General features: G+C 36.6%; 1 long non-coding RNA gene across 1 annotated transcript in view; it reads left to right on the top strand.

Moving 5' to 3' along the window:
- Positions 1 to 256: 256 nt before the first annotated feature.
- Positions 257 to 22,871, top strand: part of LOC117283257 — a 94,900-nt gene continuing 72,285 nt past the window's right edge. The window contains exon 1 of the long non-coding RNA XR_004514241.1: positions 257 to 313. This is a non-coding gene — a long non-coding RNA (uncharacterized LOC117283257). The remainder of the gene's footprint in view (positions 314 to 22,871) is intronic.

Genomic DNA, 22,871 nt, shown 5'->3' with positions numbered 1-22,871 from the left:
GGACCGCGAAAGAGCGGGCGGCTCCGGTCTTCCAAATGACAAAGCATCGCTACCATTCCCGAGAAGCGAGCAGAGTTCCTCCGCTTTTCCGCCCGCAGCTGCGCGCCTCACACTGGCTTGCGCTTGGGTCCGGAATTTTGCCAGGAGATGGGCGTGGGTGCGGCCCGCAGCTCTGCGCACGCGCCTGAGCCACCTACGGACCCCTCCTTAGCGAGGCTCCACCCACCGCTCGGGCTCCTCCCATCGCGCAGGCTCCACCCTCGGCGCCAAGGGGGAAGAGCTGCAGGCTCCCTGCCTGAGGGCCCAAGATTCCGTGAGTTAGTTCTGAACGTTCTCATCTTTTACCATTAAATATTTAAGGAAATATTGCTGATATCTGACCTAGGCAAAAGACAATTTAAAAAGATTAAACCTCGTATATCTCACATTAATGTTTCTCAACCACCAGGCTATTGACATTTTGGACAGAACAGTTTGGGCTGCGTGTGCAGGCATGTGCTGTGCTTAAAAATTGCTTAAAAAAAAAAAAAGTTGGGTAGCATCCCTGGCCTCTCTCGGTTAGATGCCAATAGGATTTCCTCCTCTAATTCTGACTGCCAAAAATGTAGCCACGCACTGCCAAGCAGATTTGTGGAGGGGGGCAGAGTTGCCCCTACTGTCTCCTGCCCGATAGAATCAAGATCAGGAAGGAAACATTGCTCCATTAATGTAACCCAATATAGAGTTCGTACATTTTAATTTTCTTGATTGTTCCCAAAATATCTGTTTCCCCCCCCTTGGTAAAATATAAATCCCCAGCTTTTTTTGTTTGTTGTTTTTCCTGGAATTGATATTTTTTAAAAAGTTTAGACTGTTCTGTCATATCCAGTTTTACCTATTTTCAAATGACTACTTACTTGTTCTAACAGCATTTCATTTTAAAAAGCCTCCCCCACCCCCATGACTTGAGACATTACTTTTATCATACATTTCCACATTGTACTTGGGTCAGTATTTTATATTCTTCCCATTGATTATTCTGCACATTTATAAAATTTCTACTGTTTTAATTATAGGGATTATAGTGATTTCAAAAATCTCATAAGTTTAGGCCTGCTTCTTCACTAATATTGTTGCTTCTGGTTTGGATTCTTGCTTATTTATTTTCTACTGCTTAAACTAGGAGTCTAACTCCATAAAATAGTTTTAAAAAACTAGCATCAGTTTATGAGGTTGGACTTTTCCTGTTGAAGAGCAACGTTTGTTTTTCCTTTCATTAGAGTAGTCCCAGTTTTGTGTCTTTCAGAAAAGCATTAACGTTTTCTCATATAGGTTTTTCACATTTCTTGTAAAATTTACTCCCAGGACATTTCTATTTTATATTTGTAGTATCAGTGGGGTCATTTCTTCTATTTTTCCCTATAATTGTTTATTGCCTAAAAAAAGAACATATTGATTTTTACATGTAGTTTTATATCTTGTTACTATGTTTAATTTATTGATTCTAGTTTTCCATTGATTCTATTTGCATCTTTATTTATACTTTTTTTTATGTAATTGCAGTCAGTACTCATTTTGAAGCTCAAATTGCTTGTCATTCACCATGTTTCTATTTTTCCCTATAATTGTTTATTGCCTAAAAAAAGAACATATTGATTTTTACATGTAGTTTTATATCTTGTTACTATGTTTAATTTATTGATTCTAGTTTTCCATTGATTCTATTTGCATCTTTATTTATACTTTTTTTTATGTAATTGCAGTCAGTACTCATTTTGAAGCTCAAATTGCTTGTCATTCACCATGTTTAACTCTTCTGACTGATTCTATTTGCATCTTTATTTATATTTTTATGTAATTGCAGTCAGTACTCATTTTGAAGCTCAAATTGCTTGTCATTCACCATGTTTAACTCTTCTGCTTATTTGACACAACCTCAAATGTCTTGATCGGGTCATTGCTTTCTGACGTGCTCGACTCTCAGTCTCATGGCTTTCAGTGAAAGTGATATTTGGAGACTGCAATATATGCACTTACAGATGTTCATGGCTAAATGATTTGTCATTACTTCTCAGCCTTTTCAATACAAGATCTAGAAAATACATGCATTTTAAAAGAAAAAGAAAATAAAGCATGCATTTGTGATGCTGTTCAAGTGCTAATGAAAGCTTACAGGATTTTTTTTAAACTTATTTGATTTAATGTTTATTTGATTTAATCTCTCATCCTGAAGAGCATGGCTCCTGATGATATTAATGTGATTATTCATTTACTTTTCCTCATTATATTCGAGCTAATATAAGAATGCTAGTGCAGTCTAATTTAACTAGGTTTGTTTCAAGTTCTCAAATTTATGTTGCATATTTGATGGCAGTAAGTGCTATTGAGGAAAATAAAGGAGGATAGGAAATGCCAGGTGGAATGTTCCATTTTAAATAGGAGGTCAGAGAAAGCCTCACTCAGAAGATGATTTTTGCACAATACTTGAAGAAGGTGAAGGATTCAATCCTTTGGATAAATGAGGTAAAACTGCTCCTGGCAGAGAAAGAGAAAAATTGGCCAAAGGCCCTGAAGTAGGAGAGCATCAGTGTGTTGTGAAGAACAGCAAGGGTGGTGGTGGTGACCAAAGTGAAGTAGGCAGGGACAACGGAGAGAAGCTCAGGGTTGGGAAGCCAGGACCAAGGAGAAGTGCCACCTCCCTAAGCAAGACTACCTGCTTCAAGAGAAATTTTGGGGTCAGATGTTGAAATGCTGTTCCTGTTGTCATACCACACAAATACATTAATAATGATGGGAATACATTAATAATCCTGGAAGAACCAGCTTAGGTAGGTGAGGAGGGCAGGCTTTCTGGAATTTTATTTTGGGGTAACCAATAGTTCCATATTTTCTGACTTTAAACACCTTTGAAAGCCCATCCCTTTGCAATAACCTTTCAATCTACTCTTAAAATCGTTGATATTTCAATTTGTACTTTTTATTCTAACTCCAAACACATCAGATATAAATAACAATTATAGTTTTTGGCTATTTTTCTGAATCTCTGTTTACACATGAAGAATTTTATTGTGACATACATATCAACGAAATGTATCTTGACTAATGTTTAAAATGCAGAATGCATTAAACTGTTATATTCAGAAGCTTGGGAAAGTCCAAAAAATTATAAAACTTTTTTGAATTATTTTTTAAAAATCAAATATTTCCCATAAATTTTTGTTTTTTTCTAAAAGAAATCTGTGTTTTAACAGAAAACCATGTGGAGGAGAAAGTAGAATGAAATCGGTGTGAGTATATGAGGGGTGAATAAGGATGAATTAAATCTGTAATTCAGAAAAACAGTGTTCTGAATAGAAACAAAGGAGGGACAAACTTTATGTCCACATGTAGGATTACTTATCATTATGATTCATGTGGAAGCATTTCAATTTTTCTCTTTCCTTTTTCCTCCTTTCCCCCTTCACCTTTTCCTAAGCTAAGCTGTCACAGTGAAACACTATCTGACTAAGTCACAACTCAGAGAACACTGAACGGTGCATTGTAAAGTAGGACACAAAACAAAAGACTTCATCCGAGAGAGCTGAGATCATTGTACGGCCATACACAGCCCCAGTACAGCAATTCCAGTGTTTCTCGGGGACAGTCCTTATTCTCGGTGCGCTACTGTCCCCTGCTGTTCACATGAGAGTACTGACTAGAAATTAAGGCTTTCCTCCCGTTGCATAAATTCAGAGATTTAAAAAGAGTAATTGAAGGAATTGCTCTAAAGGAGTAATTCTGAGTATCGAATGAATTTTAAAAGTTTATTTTCTTATTCTCTTGTATGTGAAAAAGAAATCTGATCCCGTTTTCTGGCTATTGAACCCAGTTTCCCTTTAAAATTTTCGCGTGAGCCACACACAGGCAACTGAGGGAGAGGTAAGTTGGTAAAGACAGAGCAGAGAATAGAGGGAAACAAATGGAACACAAAATGTACAAAAGGAAGAGAAAATGAACAGTTTACATGCAATGAGAATAGAGCAGTTCAGCCCTGAATAGATGGTATGCGTTCTCAGGGAGCTTGGCGGAAACTGGCTCCCCTGAAGGGAGCCTTCCGCTCTGCGGCCTTTTTTTCCGGGACTGATCACGGAAATTTCTCAGAAAGATTAGGGTATGGCTGGGAGCTTTGGAAGCAGCACAGAGGCGCACGGTCTGCTGAGCTGATAAAGGATTTCCTTGACAGTCTGAAGAGCATAAAGAGGCCGGGGCCATTTCCGGGAGCCGGGAGCCGGGAGCAGATGCTCTCTCCTGAGCACTCCCCTTTAAGCCCGCTGTAGGTTCCAAGGTTTCAGAGCCTGGCACACGCCCGAACGCCAGGGTGACCAGAAGGGTTAACAATGGAGATAATTAAAGAACCTCACAATTGTTCATCCTTGCAAAGTCACATAGGCGTATATATTTAAAACGGTGCTATGGAAATGCTGAAAATATATCAATAAATAACCCTGATAGACATAAAAATTTTGTTTTAAGCTGGTCCAAATGAGATCTGTGTTTAAATGGCATCTTCCCTCAATAATAATTGCCTTAGGCTTCTGGATATTCAAAAGTATTTTGTATTCATGAAGCTTCTTTTATAATTGATGTGGATATTGGCTTACAGCCCAACTCTAATTTGTAAGCGGAAATTTCATTTATTTATTCATTTCACAATTACATATTTACCATGAGCAAGATACGATGGTAGGGATTGATTTTACGTTAATTTTAAAGCTTACTTATATTCTTGTGAGCTCCGTTTGCCTAAATCTCAAAAATGCCTGTGTGCAGAAGAGATCAGGGCCCCATCACATGGGCCTTTCACCCTGTGGCAAGATCTCTGCTGTGGAACTTTTGTTTTTTGGTATTAATATCACATCTAATGCAAAACAGGCAATATAATGGAGACCCCAAAAAGGTGGATTGGACAAATAAAACACCATGTATACATGCATTGCTCTTTCTGAGGACATTTCTCTTCCTTTCCCTGCTTTCCCTGAGTGTTAAGGCCATTTCAAACTCTCAGGATATCTTTCCTAGGACAAGGCAAAATCTTTTCTTTAAAAAGCATGTAGTATATTCCTTCCAGAATTTGACTGAATATTGATCTGAAGCATCGTAACACAATAATGAAATGTGATTCAAATCATTTTTGTAATTAAATCTTCAAGTTCATACTGGAGGTTGGGTTGATATTTATGAGAATATCTATTTTATACTAATCTTTACAATAGTTTTCAGTTTTCCTGGTAGGCAAAATTAGGCTTTGAAGAAACAGTTTGTGTCTAGGATCTGCTGCTGATGGGTTCTCTGAGAAACCTTTCATAGCCATCCAAGATGAGATGCTTTCTAAATTTTTAGTGAGTTTATATCCATGTAAACACATTTTATGAGTGCTTTGAGTATAAAACAATGGTGCTGAAAGGAGACAGCTCTCAAATGCAGCCAGAAGGTTATGTAATTTATGTGAAATTCCTGAACATTCTCAGTGGAGTAGAAACAAGTGGCAGTGCATTGGAGCAGAATTTCTCTCTCTGCACTTATATCTCATACAGGATTGCCAATTATTTTTGAGTAGACTGAACACTGCAAAAAAAAACATTTAAAGTACACCTGATTTATATCATAGACATTATAAGTTTGAATATTTGTAGAGACAACTTTATGGGCAAGAAAGTTTCTTGCTTTAATAAACTCAGTAAGTTGTGACATATTTTTACGACGAAAGGAAATAAGATATCTTGAGGAATAGGTGCCCTGGTTTTTAAAGTTCAACAAGAGGTCTGTATAGGCTGGTGGTAGTCGGAACTTGGATTATGTTACATAATTCCTTTGGCCTTTGAATGAGTCAGCCTTTGAATTACTACAACAGATAACCAAGGCAGCTAGCTTTGTAAAGAGAAAAAGTGTATTTAATTTACATACTTTGGGAGGTTGAAAGTCTGAGTGGGTGGCCCCATCAGTATGGCCTCTGGTGAGGGTGGTGGGTGCTGGTATCTCATTGTGAGAATGCACATTGGAGCAAATGGTCACATTCTGAACCAGAGAGAGCAGGAGAGCCCCTTTGAGAGCACATCCCCAGAGAGCTAAGAACCTCTCACTGGACCACCACATCTTAAAGACCCACAGAACCTTCCTATATTGCACCTCTGAACACCAAGGCTTTTCTATGGGCCTTCGGGGCATCTACCCTACAGCAGCCCTCACGTGGAGATGTTAATACCTACCTCACTAAATTGGTTAAGTATTAGATCTGCCTGGCATATGGTCAGTAGTCATCCAGTACTCTTGAAAGAACATAAAAGTACTGAGTGTCACGTCAGTTGAAAAAGATTTGATAAATTGAAGCTCTCTTTTGTCTTATGCAAGGAGAATTTGAGGGATTTAATAGCATGTATGTAAATACGTGCCTTTGAAGGCCATTGCTTCACATTTTACTGTTAATTTGTGCATAGTACCACCTAAAATGCTCCTAGTAAAATGTTTAGGACCCTTTTTTATTTTGCAAAGGGTATACAAGCATAAAGACAATTATGACTCAGACCTAGTGAAAGGAAAAATTGGTAACTTACAGTTGAGCTTCTTTTAGTACCCTAAAATACTGTAATCCTAGGTTTGGAAGGGACGTTTTATCTAAACCACCATTAGATACCTGCATTTTCCTGTATTTTCAGACAAGTATTGTTCAGTTAGTATGTAGCGGGAACTATGATATGTACTAGGGCTACAAATAAGTAAAATATACTTGTTGAGAAGTTAAAAGTCTTTGTATGAACATTTCCAGGGATAATTCACACTCACTCACTTTATGTTTTTATAAATCTCCCTCATGACAATTCAAAATTTGTCTTTCTATAAGTTTATTTATTGATTTAGCTTTCCTTTGGGGGCACAAGGAAGGACATGTGATTCTTCATTAGAAAAGTCTTCCTTATATATTTAAGTAATTGAGTTTCTTCCAAAACATGTATTTTTCAAGTTTAATATCCCTGCATTCCTCTGCTGCGCCTCTGAATACCTTCCAGGTCATCTATTTACCTGGTGTGTTGGCCACCAGGAAATCCAGTGCTCTATGTACGAGCAGCCATTATAGAAAGACCACTTCCTGCATGCCAGTTACTGTCCTTCAGTTATAACCAGAATCATCTGATTAATGTGTATTATAAGATGCCTTGTCTGTGCTGTTATTTAAAAATTGAACTTATTTTGTGCATATGATCATATAAGATTTTTTTTTTTTTGGAAAAAGATAAATGGCCTCAATAATTCCTGGAGAGGCTCGTTATACACTCTTTCCCACCATCTAAGTGGAGACAATAATGAAGGCATATTTTCTAGAACTCTAGCTTATTTCATTACCATTTGGGGGTAATTTTGGTTCAGTTAAGCAAATCCACCATAATTTATGTAATTTCTGACAGCTAAGATGTATGTAGCCAAGGAGAAACTTCTGTTCCTCTGGATGATACATTTCTCTAAATTACTATCTTACTAACCATCCCGCCTTTTGATGAGCAAAGGATGTGACAGTGAAAGAGTCACTTACAATTCTCAGCAGTCTCAGAAAGTTACTAAGAAACTATCTTTTTGCTAATTTTTTTTTGTTTTTGTTTTTCAAATGCCTGAAGGTCTTTTTGATTAAATGCACTCTGAATCAACATTTGAGGCAAGTAGCTCCAGCTAAGGCTACTAGCTAGGGCTGCTAGTGCTTCTAGAGTACTAGAAGAAGTCACTTGTGACTCAGCCACAGTTTACAGGTGGGTACATTGCTTTGCTTTGCTTTGTTTCTGACAGTAGAAGAAAAGGCCATTGACAGATGAGATGTAGTAATTCATTGAAAGATGGAGACAGGGAAAACATTCCTGTCTAAATAAAGGGTAAGTGTAGGCAGAGGGGAGAGAGTTTATTCGTTCCTTATAGCTACCATACCTCAAACATAGTGGCTTACAACAGTAGAAATTTGTTCCTTCAAGGAGGCCAAAAGTCCAAAATCAAGGTCTGTCCTGCTCCCTCTAAAGGCTCCACAAAAATGACTTTCTTTGTCTTTTCCCAGCTTTAGTTACTCATGACACTCTCTGTTATTCTTTTCCTAAAACATACAGAACTCCAATCTCTGCTTTTGTTTCCATGTGGCCTTCTTTCCTTTATATATCTGTGTCCAAATCACCATTTCTCTCCCTTTTCTTATAAAGACACTAGTCATTGGATTGGGGCCTAATCTAATCCAGTGCAACCTCATCTTAACTTGAATAGATCTTCAAAGACCATATTTCCAAAGAAAGTTACAATTTTAAAGACTTAGTCTGAGGAAGCCATCTTGAACACTATCCTCTGGCCTCATCCAACAACTAGTCCTGAGTGTATCAGGATGAGCCACCAAGCTGAGCCTTCTGAAAACCTGATCTACAAAATTATGAGAGTAATCAAATGGTTTCAAGCCACTAAGTACTGAGTTTTCTATGGAAGACTGTATTGTCCAAAATACTACCAAGTCTTGCCAGTATTACAAGAGCCCATAGCTGTTTGAGAAACACCAAGTTCCACTCTATTGATTGACTTTTGATAGAGTTGAATGTATTCCATAGTTGAGTATGTTTGATAGCCAGTTAGGGTGAAAGGACGATGAAAGTCAGGAAAGAGATTGTGGTAAGTGGCAGTCTAGGAAATAGAATTGTATTCCTTACTTCTTCACAACTACATAGTCATACAACTTTTACTATTTGAGGTTGGCCAGGACAAAAAGATAGGCATACTTACAGTTTGAGTTTTACAGAAACAAGAGCCATGTTTGCTTTGATCTGTGCAATGCAGAGGCTTATGAAATTTCCACTTTAAAACAAATAATCTGAGTTCTGATCTGAAATGAGTGAAATTTCCTTGACTCTTATGAACCCTTATGTGGGAAGAAGGGGAATCAGTATAGCTGTTTTTTATTGGCTTGTTCTGAATGTATGTGGCTTCAAATTAAAGCTTTATTTTTATGAAGGTTGAGTTTATTAATTTTCATTGAGTGCTTCTGTTTTAAGGTAATTTATACATTCTTTCAAATGGTGCTTGGCACATTCATTTGTTTCCTTTTAGCCATTTTCTAATTATTTGTAACATTACTGAAAAAAAGCAGTTGGACAAAATGTTAAGAAAGGTACTGTTTGGGCCAAGAAATTACTCAGTGGTTCTGCCACCTTTTGATCCCCAGTACCAAAAAAAAAAAAGGACTGTTTGGTAGAGAACATATATTACACATAAAATTAAATATAATGGATTTTTAAAAAGTCTTTAGTCTACTTTATAGATTCCTGGCTTGCTCCTACAAGTGCATAACTAGTGAGGGTCTCTTGACCCATTATTCATTTCTACATGATGTTAGACATTTTAATGACCTCCTAGAATACTTATAATCTGTATTACACAATTTAATACCTAATTATATTCTGTCAATATTGCTCATTATTGTATCAGTATAAAATTCTGTCCTCTGACGTAGATTAAGTGATCTTAAAAGACAGGGACAGTATCTTATACTTTTGTATTCTCATTTCAACCAGTACAGTGCTGAATACACTCTCCAACTTGGGAAATTGTTAATTAACAGAAGTACTCTAAGTAATTCCATCTCCTCAAATCTCAGTGACTATCTCAGAACACCTGTCGTGGCTCTGGACTTAGGGACACAGAGATAGGCAGTACCATTCAAGGAGTTTGTCATCAAGTGGAAAACTCAGGAGAGGGATTGCTTTGTCCAGAAAATAGACTTCCTTTCTCTTGTTCCTTTGGTGTCAAACCTGATCAGATGTAAAACAAAGCAGCATAAACTATTGTGCTATTCCTACTGTGCTGATGGATATGATGGCTGGCGTGTTTTCCTCTTCATTTCTCCAGGTGGAGAAACAAACCAATGATGTCTGAGCTGAGGGCAGTGCTTTCACTGGCTGCACAGCTAAGCTAAATGGATTGGCAAGCCTGTCCTTTCTCTCATTTCGATTGAGCAGGTTTTTCTTTGCATCAGATATACATTTTTTAATTGTGGTAAAATACACATAACATAACATTTACCATATTAACTAGTCTTAAGTGTGTGGTTTAGTAGCATGAAGTATATTGTTATACAACCATGACCACCATTTGTCTCTAGAAATTGTGTTTCAACAACTCCTCATTCCTCCATACCCACAACCCATGCTAACTATTATTCTACTCCCTGCTTCTGTGAATTTGACTAGCTTAGGAACCTCACATACATGGACTCATATATTTATACTTTCGTATCTGGTTTATCTCACTTAGTGTGTTTCCAAGGTTCATTCAGGTTATAGCATATGTGTGAATTCCATTTCCTTAAAGGTTCAGATCTATCTATCTATCTGTCTATCTACCCATGTAATCTTAACCATTCATCTATTGGTGGATATTTAGTGTGAATAATGGTGCTGTGAACATTGGTGTACAGATACATGTCCACCTTATTGTGAGCACCAACCTTTTAATACTTGCAGCAAAGTATCCTTTTGAATTAAAATGCCTGGAAGAATCAGTAAATCACTGGAACTTCATACCTTGATTTCAGAATTAATTACTCATCAGGAAATTTGACAACATTTTTTAGATTAGGACTTGGACTAATACTTGAGCACAATAAATTGGCCTGTTTATTTATCCTTCAAAATGCTCCTGTCTCCATATTTCAACTCTGCCAGGACCAAGGGTGTCTTCCCTGCTATACTATTGGAGAAGGAAAGCCACATTTCAATCAGTTTGTCCAACTTGTCTCCCCCTTTCCGATTTTTCTTATAAAGCTGTTTTAATCATTATGCATTAATAAGCAGAACTTTTCAGTGCCTCCCATCACACACAGGAGAAAGCTCACATTATTCGCTTTGCCTCGGAAGTCTTTTGTAATCTGGTGCCAGCTTACCTTCCAGACCTTATTTCTCTTGAATAAATTGTGCCCTGTGTGAAAACTTTCTTCTCATTGCCCTCTGATTAAATTGTAATTTTCTTGGCTTTTTCATTGCTGTTCACTCTATCACATAAAATATATTCATGCTTAAGTTTTAACTCAAATATCAGTGTCATTCTAAATCTTTTTTTAAAACAACTGTTTGAGAATGGTTGCTTGGTTTTTGTTTTTGAGACAGGATCTTTCCATGTAGGTCATGCTAATTTAGACTCACTATGAACACTGGCTAGACTTGAATTCATAATCTTCCTGCCTCAGCTTCCCAAGTGCTAAGATTCCTGGCAAGTACCACCACACCCAGCTGATTACTTGCGTTTGAAAGATATCTGTGCATTTACTGCAATACTAATCATATTAATAATGTAATAGCTCTTATTTTTGAGTCCTTGGGCTATAGTTAAACATTTTACTTTATTTCCTCTTTATAGAAAACTTATGAAATATGTAATATTATTGTGCCTTTTAGTGATTCTGAACTTGACTTTGACATGCTAACTTGTTCAAAATCACACAATTTGTAAGTAACAGATCTAAGTCTGTTTCTCAAGTTTTCTGCTACAAAAGCATCATTTTAAGTGCTTATTTGTTACCCTAGATTATAGGCCCATGAGTGAATAGGAGATTTACTAATTGCAGAATCTCCTGTGGGAAGTGTTCATGGATGAAAGCTAGAAAGAGATAACCAGTTGAGAAAAATTTTTTAAAAAATTACTTCAAAATATTTTTTCAAGATAAAGAAATTTTCATGATTGTTTATGAGGTACTTCTTTCAGTCATAGTAGTGACTTACTATTTATCTGTGACCTGTTTGCTTCTTCCAGTAATATCTTCGCTGGTATTTCTAGTGTCCTGAACAATATTCTGCACCTTTGCTAGCTATATTAGTCAGCTTTCTGTTGCTGTGACGAAACACCTGAGAAAAATCAGTTTAAAGGAAGAAAACTTTATTTTGGCTAATTGTTTCAGGGTCTTCAGGCCAAGCCAGCTAGTTCCATTGCTTTGGGGCCTGTGGTGAAGTGGGAACATAAGCAAAGCTGTTCACGTCATAGGATCTGAGAAGCAGAGAGAGATAGAGAGAAAAGGGGCTGGAGTCCCAACATTCCCCTCAAGGGCATTGCCTAGTGACCAACTTTCATCTATGGGGCTTCATCTGCTAACAGCTCTGATACCTCCTAATAGTGCCACAAGCTGGCCACTGAGCCTTTGTTTTATGATCCTTTGGGGGAACATTTATGATACAAATCATAACACTCAGTAAATGCTTATTAAGTTAATCAACTGCAGCCACCCTGACAGTTAGTTTCTAAATGTGTACCTGTTATTGAGTTAGGCAATGCAGAAGTCTGGTAAAGTGGAACAGGATATATTTTCAGGGAGGCAAGAATGGAATATATAAAGTTGTGATTGAAAACTATGATGAGATCCAGAGTCTCGCCATGCCATTGGTCTGCGTACGCAGATCCCAGGGAGCAGCTGTGTGGGCCAGAGTGGTGTGGTTGCAGGAGGATTCCAACCAGGGCCCCACTAACAGACATGAAAATGCATATAAACATACAATAGTAGTGGAGACTTCAAAACTCCACTGTCACAAACAGATAGGTCAACCACAGAAAAAACAAACATTGACATACTAGAACTCAATCAACTCTTGAACAAATGAACTTAACAAATGTTTACAGAGTGTTCCACTCCACAAAATCAGAATACACATTCTTTTCAGCTCTACATGGATCAGTCTCCAAAATAGACCACATGATTGCTCATGGCACATGTTTAAGTAAGTGCAAAGTAGTTGAATTGATCCCCTGCATATTGTCAGACCATAGTGTGATGAAGTTGGAGATAAATAGCAAAATAAACCACAAGAATTTCATAAATACATGGAAATTGAACAACACACTTCTGAACAACCAAAGGACCACAGAGAAAATTAAAGAAGAAATCACATAGTTCCTACAATTAAACAACAATGACAATACAACATATCAGAATCTATGGGATACAATGAGAACAGTATTATGAGGGAAATTCATAGCAGTGAATGCTCATATTAGGAAAACAGAGTGAGCTCAATTACACAACCTGATGCTGAACCTCAAGCTTCTAGAAAAAAAGAGCAGAACAATCTCAAAGTTCATACAAGGCAGGAAATTATAGAGATCAGGGCAGAAAATAATTCATGGAGACTAAGAGAACAATACAAAAATCAATAAAGCAAAGAGTTAGTTCTTTGAAAGAATACAAAATTGACAAACCCTTAGCCAACCTTATGTAAAAAAGAAAAGAAAAGGCCCAAATCCATGAAATTAGAAATGAAAAGGGTGAAATTACAACATACCCCACAGAAATCTAGAGGATCAGCAATACGTACTTCAAGAACCTATACACCAATAAGATGGAAAATATAGAAGAAATGGACAGATTCCTAGATACATATGAAATACCAAAGTTGAATGAAGATGACCTAAAAATTCTTAATGACCCAATATCAATCAATGAAATTGAAAATGTAATTAAAATTTACTAAGAAAATTTTGGGTCCTGTTGGGCTCAGTGATGAATTCTATGACATTTAGAGAGGAACTACTTCCCCTACTGTTTAAAATCTTCAATGAAATTGAAAGGGAAGCAATGCTGCTGAATTCATTCCTAGAAGCAAGTATCACCTCGATTCACAAAGCAGAGAAAGACCCAACTGAAAAAGAGAACTATAGGTCAGTCTCACTAATGAACATAGATGCAAAAATCCTTAATAAGATACTGGAAAATAGAATGCAGAAGATAATTAAGATCATACATCCTGACCAAGTGGGATTCATTCCAGGGATGCAGGGATGGCTCAACATATGCAAATCAATAAATGTAATACACTATATTAATAGAACCAAGGATAAACATCATATGATCATCTCAATAGGTGCAGATAAATCATTTGATAAAATTCAACACTTATTTATGATAAAAATCCTCCAAAAAATTGGAATAGATGGTCTCTACCTCAATCTGATAAAAGCCATCTATGAAAAACCAACAGCCAATATCATACTAAATGGTCAAAAGCACAAATCCCTCACACTAAAATCAGGACGAAGGCAAGGATGTCCACTATCACCACTCCTGTTCAGTATAGTTTGGAAACATTAGCCACAGCAATTAGACAAGAGAAAGAAATAAAAGGAATAAAGATAGGAAATGAAGGAGTCAAATTGTAATTATTTGCAGATGACATGATACTCTATATAGAAGACCCCAAGAACTCCACCAAAAGACTTCTAGACTATAATAACCAAATTCAGCAAAGTAATTGGATATAAGGTCAATATACAAAAATGCTTTCCTGTGCACAAGAAACAAACTCACTAAGACAGAAATGGGGCAAACAATTCCTTTCACAATAGCACCCAAAATTTTGGATGAAATACCTAGGAATCCATATAACAAAAGAAATCAAAGATCTCTACCTGAAAACTACAGCACTCTGGCAAAAAGTGTTTGAAGAGGATATCAGAAAATGGAAAGACATCCCTTGCTCCTGGGTAGGAAAAATCAACACAGTGAAAATGTCCATACTTCCAAAACTGCTGTATAGATTCAACTCAATCCCAGTTAAAATCCCAGCAGCATACTTCCCAGACCTTGAGAAAACCAAAAATTTATTTGGTATAAGAAAAGACCTAGAATAGCAAAAGAAATTCTAGGCAATAAAGTCAAGGTAGGGAGCCTCACAACCCCCAACTTGAAACTATATCACAAAGCTGCTGTGATAAAACAGCATGGTACTTGCAAATAAGTGGAGCTGAGGACTAGTGGAACAGATTAGAAGATGCAGAAACAAGTCCAGACACACTCAGACACTTTAATCTTCAACAAAGGCGACAAATACCCTCACTGGAAGAAAGATAGCCTTTTTAATAAATGGTGATGGAAAAACTAGGTTTCAACTTGCCAAAGATTAAAACTAGATCTATATCTTTCCATGCACTAGACTAAAATAAAAATAGATTAAAGATCTAAATATTAAAACAAACAATAAACTGGCCGGAAGAGAGGTTAGGTAGAACTCTTGAAGACATTGGTGTAGGAAAAGATTTTATGAACAAAACCTCAGCTGCCTGTGAACTAGCACAAACAATCAACAAGTGAGATGTCTTCTTATTCATAAGCTTCTGCACAGCAAGAGAAATGACCAACAGCGTGAAGAGACAGCCCACAATGTGCAGAAAAATTTTCACCAACTGTTCCTTAGATAGAGGCCTACTATCTAGAATATATAAAGAACGCAAAAAAAAAAAAATCAGACCTCCCAAATTTAAAAACCCAACCCAAAAATGGGCATCTGAAATGAACAGACATTTCTCAGATAAAGAAATAGAAATAGCAAACAAACATATGAAAAAAAGTTCAACATCACTGGTCATTCAAGAAATGTAGATGAAAGCAATGCTGAAATTCCACCTCGCCCCAGAAAGAATGGCTGCTGTCATGAAATCAAGCAATAACAAATGCTGGCAGCACTATGGGGAAAGAGCAACACTGCTCCACTGATGGTGGGAGTGTAGACTGGTGAAACCACTGTGGAAATCAGTATGGAGATACCTCAAAAAACTAGGATTGGAAGTCCCACTTGACCCAGGTATTCCCCTGCTGGTATTTTCCCTAAAGAATTAAAAGATTCATAGCATAGTGACATATGTGCACCCATGTTCACAGCAGCACAATTTGTAATAGCTAAAACTAGGAAGCAGCTCAATTGTCGATCTACTGGAGACTGGATAAAGAAAATGTTTGTGTGTGTGTTTTTAAAATAAAATGGAATACTACTCAGACATAAAAAATGAGAAATGAGAGACATTTATAGCTAAATAGTTGCACATTGAGATGATACTCTTTTTTTGGGGGGGGTATCAGTGATTGAATTCGGGACCTTATGCTTGCAAGGCAGGTGGCAGAACCACTGGGCTAAATCCTGGCCCTTGAGGCCATACTCTTAAGTGATATAAATAGGACACACATGAATACTGAATAGTTTCTCTAGTGTGAGAAACTGAAAGTGTAAATAAGGACTAAAAGGCATAATAGATAATGTGAAATAGGAAGAAATGGTTCAAAGGGGAAGGGGAAGGGGGCGGGGTAGGGGGAAGAAAGAGGGGAATGGAATTAATATGAGAAGAAGAAAAAACGGAAACAAAGTATTTGTAGATAGGGAGGGATAGAGGGGTTGAAGGGAGGGCAGGGGAATGGAGTCATTTTGTGACCATCTTTAGTTGCATTGTTGTGGCCATCTTGATGTTCATAATCAACTCAAAATGTTTACCTTTTATGATCTTTTTGACTTTGAGGAAGAGCCAGAAATTGTACAGTGCCAGATTCTGTCAATAAGGTTAATGGAAAAGCACTATAATATTTTTATGAGCATGCATTTCCATTGGATGGCATTTGGTAGCAATATTTATTCAAATATACTTTGCATTTTTTATCACACCATATGAAGTTGCTTGTAAATGAAAATTATAATTTGTTTAATTGTTTGACAGTTCAACTTGCATGATGTAGTGGTTTTTGTTTTTAATAAAAGAGGTTTGAGTGAAAGGAGCTGACATCTATACGAAAGGAAGAAGGATACTAAAAGCAAGAGTAGATTCAGTCTGTACACAGTTCAAGATTGAATATGGTTCAAAGTTTCATACAGTATTCTTTTTATTCATTAAATTTATCGGTACATTTTAGGTATGCAGTATGATGATATTCATCATTGGGATCTTAAAACTTTACATGATATATCTTGTTTTTTTTCCCCTATTCCCCTGCCCCGCTTTCCCACCCTTCTACCCCTCCCTATTTACAAAGACTTTGTTTCCATTTTTTTCCTTTTCTCATATTTATTCCTTGCCCTCTTTCCTTTTCTCACATCCCCTTCCCCTTCCTATTCTTAAAAATTAACCATTTTGTTTTTCTCTAGGTATGTTTTCTAATTAACCTTATGATTAACATTTAGGTTACCCAAATACTTTGATATTTAAAAGTCAGTGCCATAGAGAGTAGATACTAATATTTTGGTCACTGAACATATGTATTCTGTGTCAAATGAAGGACAATTCTTTATGTTTTAATTGTTTACAGATCTTCTGACTGTGCCTTAAAATTTGAAATAGAAAAGCTGAAAACTGACCTGACCTAGAGGTGATTCTCCTAAAAAAATTTTCCCCAGAGTTTTTGACTGAGAAGCCAAAAAGTTTCTCTTCATAGCACTCCATTGGTAGATGCACCAGTATCTGGTACAGTGCTTTTCATGTGATAGAAATGCAATAAATCCTTTTTTTCCCCAGTTCAATAGGCAACAATATTCAAAAGCAATAGCTATCAGATAGTTTCCCATCATGACACACATACAGCAATAGGTACTGCTGTGCCTTCTCATACAGTTCTGCATGCTTACTCGGGTCGATGCTTAGTTTCTGTATACCAGCTGTAACTTCCCTTTTCTCTCTCATTCTGGGAGTTTGTGGAAATGTGCATACTATTGTAGAGATGATGGTAATAATAATAGTGATAATACAGTTAAATATTACAAATTATAGTGTAATCACTGTTTTACTTTTGACGTTGCAGTAGCTTTGTGTTATGCCAGTCCACAAAGTGTCCTTGGGGACACAGGGCTCAGCAGTATAATAGTGCCAGTAGTAGCCATGTGTCTGTGACATACAGTGTGGGGATTAACTTTATTAGAGGACCCTAGGGCCCATCACACTCACCACAAAGGCTTCTGGACAAAGCTCAGGAGAAACTGGGGTTACAACTTGGGATTCACTATGAGCTTATTTCCTAGTCACATATGGGTGTATATAGATTCCTGGGTGCTTAAAGATGGAGAAACGCTCTAGGAAAATCTAAAGGAAGCAGTTTGATGTTAACCAGATCTCTCTGGAAGATATTCTTGCAGGTTTGTTAAATATGCAACAACAAAAATCTTTGGCCTGCTGGGAAGTTAGATTACAAGGATAAGCTTATTTGACCTTGAAAATTTTATTTTTAATAATCATACTACCACTTCTTTGGGAATTTAATACTATGAAAAATTCAGCTTTTCTACACATCAGAACTTTAATTTTCAAAAGATTTGAGGCATTTAAAAATTATTTTCTCTGGTCCCCTATAAGGTATTTTATGGTATTTCCTGAAAATTTTTTAGGCAATCTCCAACAAGCTGAGTCTTCATGGATTATTCTTTAATAATACACTAGGGCCAAAATAGTAAATAGTACTGATGTTTTTGTTATATACATTGTATATAATGAAAAAATGACTAGGTTCAAATCATGTTTGTACAACTTTCATATTGTTAGACATTGGGCATTTTGTTTTTGTAGTCACTTAACAGATATCCTTGAGTCAAGTCCTTACTTTATGCTAGAGATGGTTTTAAGATCAGAGGAAAGAAGTCAAATAGAAGTGGCCTCAGCACTTTAAAGAGATTTTGGTCAACCGGGGCTAATAGCAAGGAAGTCAGGAAATATCGTAGTGTTCAGTTGAGCTGTGAAATGTTGAAATCTGAACTGTTCCAAAACCAGCGGTTTTGGGGCACTGATGTAACACCACAAGTGAGAAATCACACACCTGACTCCATAATCACAAACCTGACAACTCATAATTAAAATTTAGTTGCTCACAAATATTGTATGAAATTGCTTTTATGTACAAAAGAAATGAAAGAGATCAAGAGAAGGATGGAGGGAGGAGGGAGGGAAGGGAAAGGGGAACACGAAAAAAGGAATGAAGAAATATTAGTACAAGTACATGTATCAACTCCCTTCGAGGAATGCAAACATTACATATTGCAAACGTACTACTAATAAATTACTTTTAGCCTGTGTGTGTAAAGTGTATTTGATACATGAATGAATTTTGTATTTGGACTTGGGTCCAATGCTCAAGACATTTTATTTTGCATATGAAAATTCTTAAAACAATTCCCTATCTGAAAAGGATGCTCAGCCTATAATATGGAACTATGAAGAATGGAGTCCTATGAAACTAAAATCAAAAAAGGTGTGAGATGCTTAGGGGAGAGCGTATTAGACAAGGCTTCTCATGGAAAGCAAGGCTTAAGCTGAATCTTAAAGCCAGTTTCAGAGACAGGAGTTTGTAGCAGCATGAGCACAGCTGGCAGGAAAACATGCAATAAGACATACTTACAGATCAATATGCACTACTGTTCAGGATTACTGTTATGAAGACTTCATCTTCAGGAGACAAAAGAAGAAAACTTAGACAAGTATTCCATTTCCTTTTCTCTAAAATGGAGATGATTTTTATCTATCTTGTGGATTTTTTATAAACATTAATTAGCTCAAAGCTTCCAAACCCAAAGTAATGTGAAGGAAGAGGAATCATTAGTTACCCTGATTTTATCAGTACACATTGTATTCATATAGTGAGATATCACACTATACCTCATAAATATGTAAAATTATTATGTTAATAAGTTAAAGAATATTTAAGGAAATGGCAACACTAGCACATATATCTAATTTTATTATTAGACATTGTGCACATATATCAATTATAACTATGTGTCCCATAAATACATACAATTAAAATAATAACAATAAATTTTAAAATACTAGCATACATAGAGTATCTAGTGTATATGTAGCTGCTCAACAATGTGAGCCTCCCCTTTTTCTCTTCTCTACCCTGTCTCCTGTTCTTTTGTAATTTTCCAAATTAGGACATATCTTGTGATAATTAAGTTATCAATTTGGAAATGATTGCTGTACTAAGACATATGAAGGAAGTCTGCTTTTTTGTGTGTGACCTGACCTGAATGATTGCTCCTTTAGTCAGTGTTTATTGATGTGACAAAATAACTGAGCTAATCAACTTACAAGGTGGAAAAATTTATCATGGTTCATGGTTTTGTATGTTTCTGTCCATGTTTGGCTGGCTTCATTGTTTTTGGGCTTGTGATGATGCAGGTCATCATAGTGGGAATGAACGATAGAGTAATACAGCTCACTTGATGTCTGGGAAACAAAAACAGCAAGAAATGATGAGGTCATCAAATCACCTTCCAGGGCCTGTCCTCCCCCAACGACTCAAGTTCCTTTCAATAAGTCGGCACCTTGTAGGATTCCACCTCCAAATACAGCCAGGGCTATTGACCAAGCCTTTAATATATGGCCTGAGGGAGCATTAGGTCCAAACCACAGCACTGATACGTTTAACTGAAAGGAGACAGTACTCAGAAGCAGCCACCCTTTTTGGGCTTTGCCCGGTTTTCTGTGAAATCACGATTGGTATTTGAAGAGGGCTGCTGGTTTCCTTTGCTGAGTCTGGGGCTGAGCAGAGGCCATATGCATGGAGTGACTGGAATGAGCATTTGAATGATTGCCTTGTATCTGCACTTTCTGTCCTTTGCTATTTCTGAATATGGACATGTTCAGGGAGCACAGGTTTAAGTATGTATTTTCCTAGGGAGCAGATCTGTAGCTTCCATAACAGAATATTAAGGACCATTCCTTTTGGAGATTATTGGTCTAAAGTTTGATATTTCTTTCAAGGAGTCTTTGTTTCAAATACTTAATTAGATAATTTGGAAGAATTACTTAGGTTTTTTTTCTTGCATAATTTACTGTTAATAAGAATATTGCAAATATTAAAGAAAATTTTATTCGTCATCTATTATGGTAGTTGGCAGACATAACCAACCCATTCTGCTATTTATTCTCTGTGGCTACTTTCAAGATATGATGTCAGAATTGTTGAGACAGAGACAATATAGCTTTCAAAGACTCCCACATTTATTACTTGGCTTTTTGAGGGAAAGTTTGTCAACCCCTGACCTAAAATGCTGTCTATACAAACAACAGAACAAACACACTGTAAAACATTGTTCTAGTGTATTTGTCAAGAGACACTGTTTTAAACCTTTGATGAGTTCTTTATAGAACCAGACAGTACTTTACCTTTTTATTCTGGAATTGAAATATTTACTAATAAATAAGTTATGTTCTGACAAGCCTATTTGAAACTGAAAGAAAAACACGGATGCTGAAGATAATTTATGTATTTTTAAATAAAGAGGATGTGTGTTTATAAATTTTTTTATGGTACAAAAATGCATAAAGTAAGAAGTAAAAAGTTTCTTTTATGGTAACTCTAATTTCTCCGATCTCACCTAAAAAAACATTTACTATATTTCCTACTAGTCATTTTCCATACATTTTTAAGATTAGTTAAATTTTAAAAAATATTTTAAAATATAGTTTCTTTTTTTTAATTACAAAGAGTACCAATATATAAAACTTACTTTTTAAAACTTGGATATATTTCTCTTGTTTGGAAATTTAAGCAATATGTCTAAAATTATGAATTACTTAATTTCACTTCAGAATATTTCATGAGTTTATTGTAATATAATTTACATATTATAAAATGCACATATTTTAAATGTACATTTCTATTACTTTAGTAAGTTTATAAAGATATGCAACCATCACTACATTCTGATTTTAGAACATTTCTATCACCCCCCTAAAGATTCCTTGTGTTCATTTGTTGTCAATCTATATATCAATCCCCTAACCTCAGATAACTGGTGATCAACCTTATATTTTATAGGTTTGCTTTTTAAGCATTCATATACACAAATGGATAATATATGACTTTTTATATAGAGTTTCTTTCACTTGGCATTTTTAAATGACTTGAAGGTAAATGGGGGTGGGATTCAATAGCCTTAGGATGCTCTAGTTATAGTCTGTTTGTTTCCTTTGCTTTGGAAACTAATCTTTGAGTCAAGAAATGATAGCAGTAATGAGTGTTATGATTTACATCTAGATGTCCTCCCAGAACCTCATGTACTCATTGATAAGGCTTTTGGGAAGTGATTAGACCATGGGTGTATGATGCTCATCACTGCTTTAGTCCACTGATAGGTTTATAGATGGGTTTGACATTCAGAGATGAAGCCTGGTGTGCAGATGTGGCTCACTGAGGCCAGGTATATAACCTTCATACTGCCTCCATTTCACTGTGCTTCTGGCCTGCTATGAACTGTTTCTTCTCTGCAGTTCCTCTCTGTGTGGCCACCCTGCCTTGACACCAGTTGATGATGAACTGAAACTTCTACAAACAGAGCCAAAATAAACCTCTCCTCCTTTAACCTGTAGGTGTCAGGTGTTTTGTCTGAGCAAGGAGAACATAACTAACACACTAGTCAACCTTTGCAGCTCTCATAATTCTCCACTTCCCCCTCTGGTGTGGCACGTATGGCAATCCTGATATTTGTGCAGAATCACAGATAAAGCTCTGTACTTCTGTGGCAGCAGGAAGTGTCCTGAGCTTGTCTGGTCACTTCAAGGGGATACTATTCGGGGTAGGGAGCGTTCCTGCAAATCTCATGCTTTTGAGGTAAAAAAGCTTATAAGTGTCCTTAGGAATATGTTAGGTGGGTCCAACTGCAGGATTGCTTTCTCAGCCTGGCCCTTATGTAATAATGATGTCTAAAGTCTCTGCTAAAGCAGTTCGACCCAGTGACAATATGAGTTATTTTCCTATTTATGATGTCAACTTACTTATTCTTTTTAAACAGCTGTAGAAAATTCCAATCTTATTACCATAATTTATTTAATCACTTCATTAGCTTGTTTTCATCTTTTTTACTATTGTAATCGCTGGTAATGATTTACACTGCTACGTGCATGTTTTTGCCTTCTTATGCAAGTATCAACAGGATGAATTCCTACACTTGATATTAGCCAAAAGGAGAAGTGATAATAGGATGAATGCTGGATCACAGGCTATGCATGCTCCAAATGCTGGCATCTTTTGCCTGAAATGGTAGGCTTACTACTGCAATCTTGGTCACAGCTGATCCAGTGTCTGTGCAAGGCTGTGACTACCATAACCGTGGTTC

Source organism: Fukomys damarensis, unplaced genomic scaffold (genome assembly GCF_012274545.1).
Source record: "Fukomys damarensis isolate Sample0158 unplaced genomic scaffold, DMR_v1.0_HiC HiC_scaffold_24, whole genome shotgun sequence".
Taxonomy (NCBI): Eukaryota; Metazoa; Chordata; class Mammalia; order Rodentia; family Bathyergidae; genus Fukomys; species Fukomys damarensis.
The sequence above is the reverse complement of the archived record's forward strand: the minus strand, read 5'-3'. Positions and strand labels throughout refer to the sequence as shown.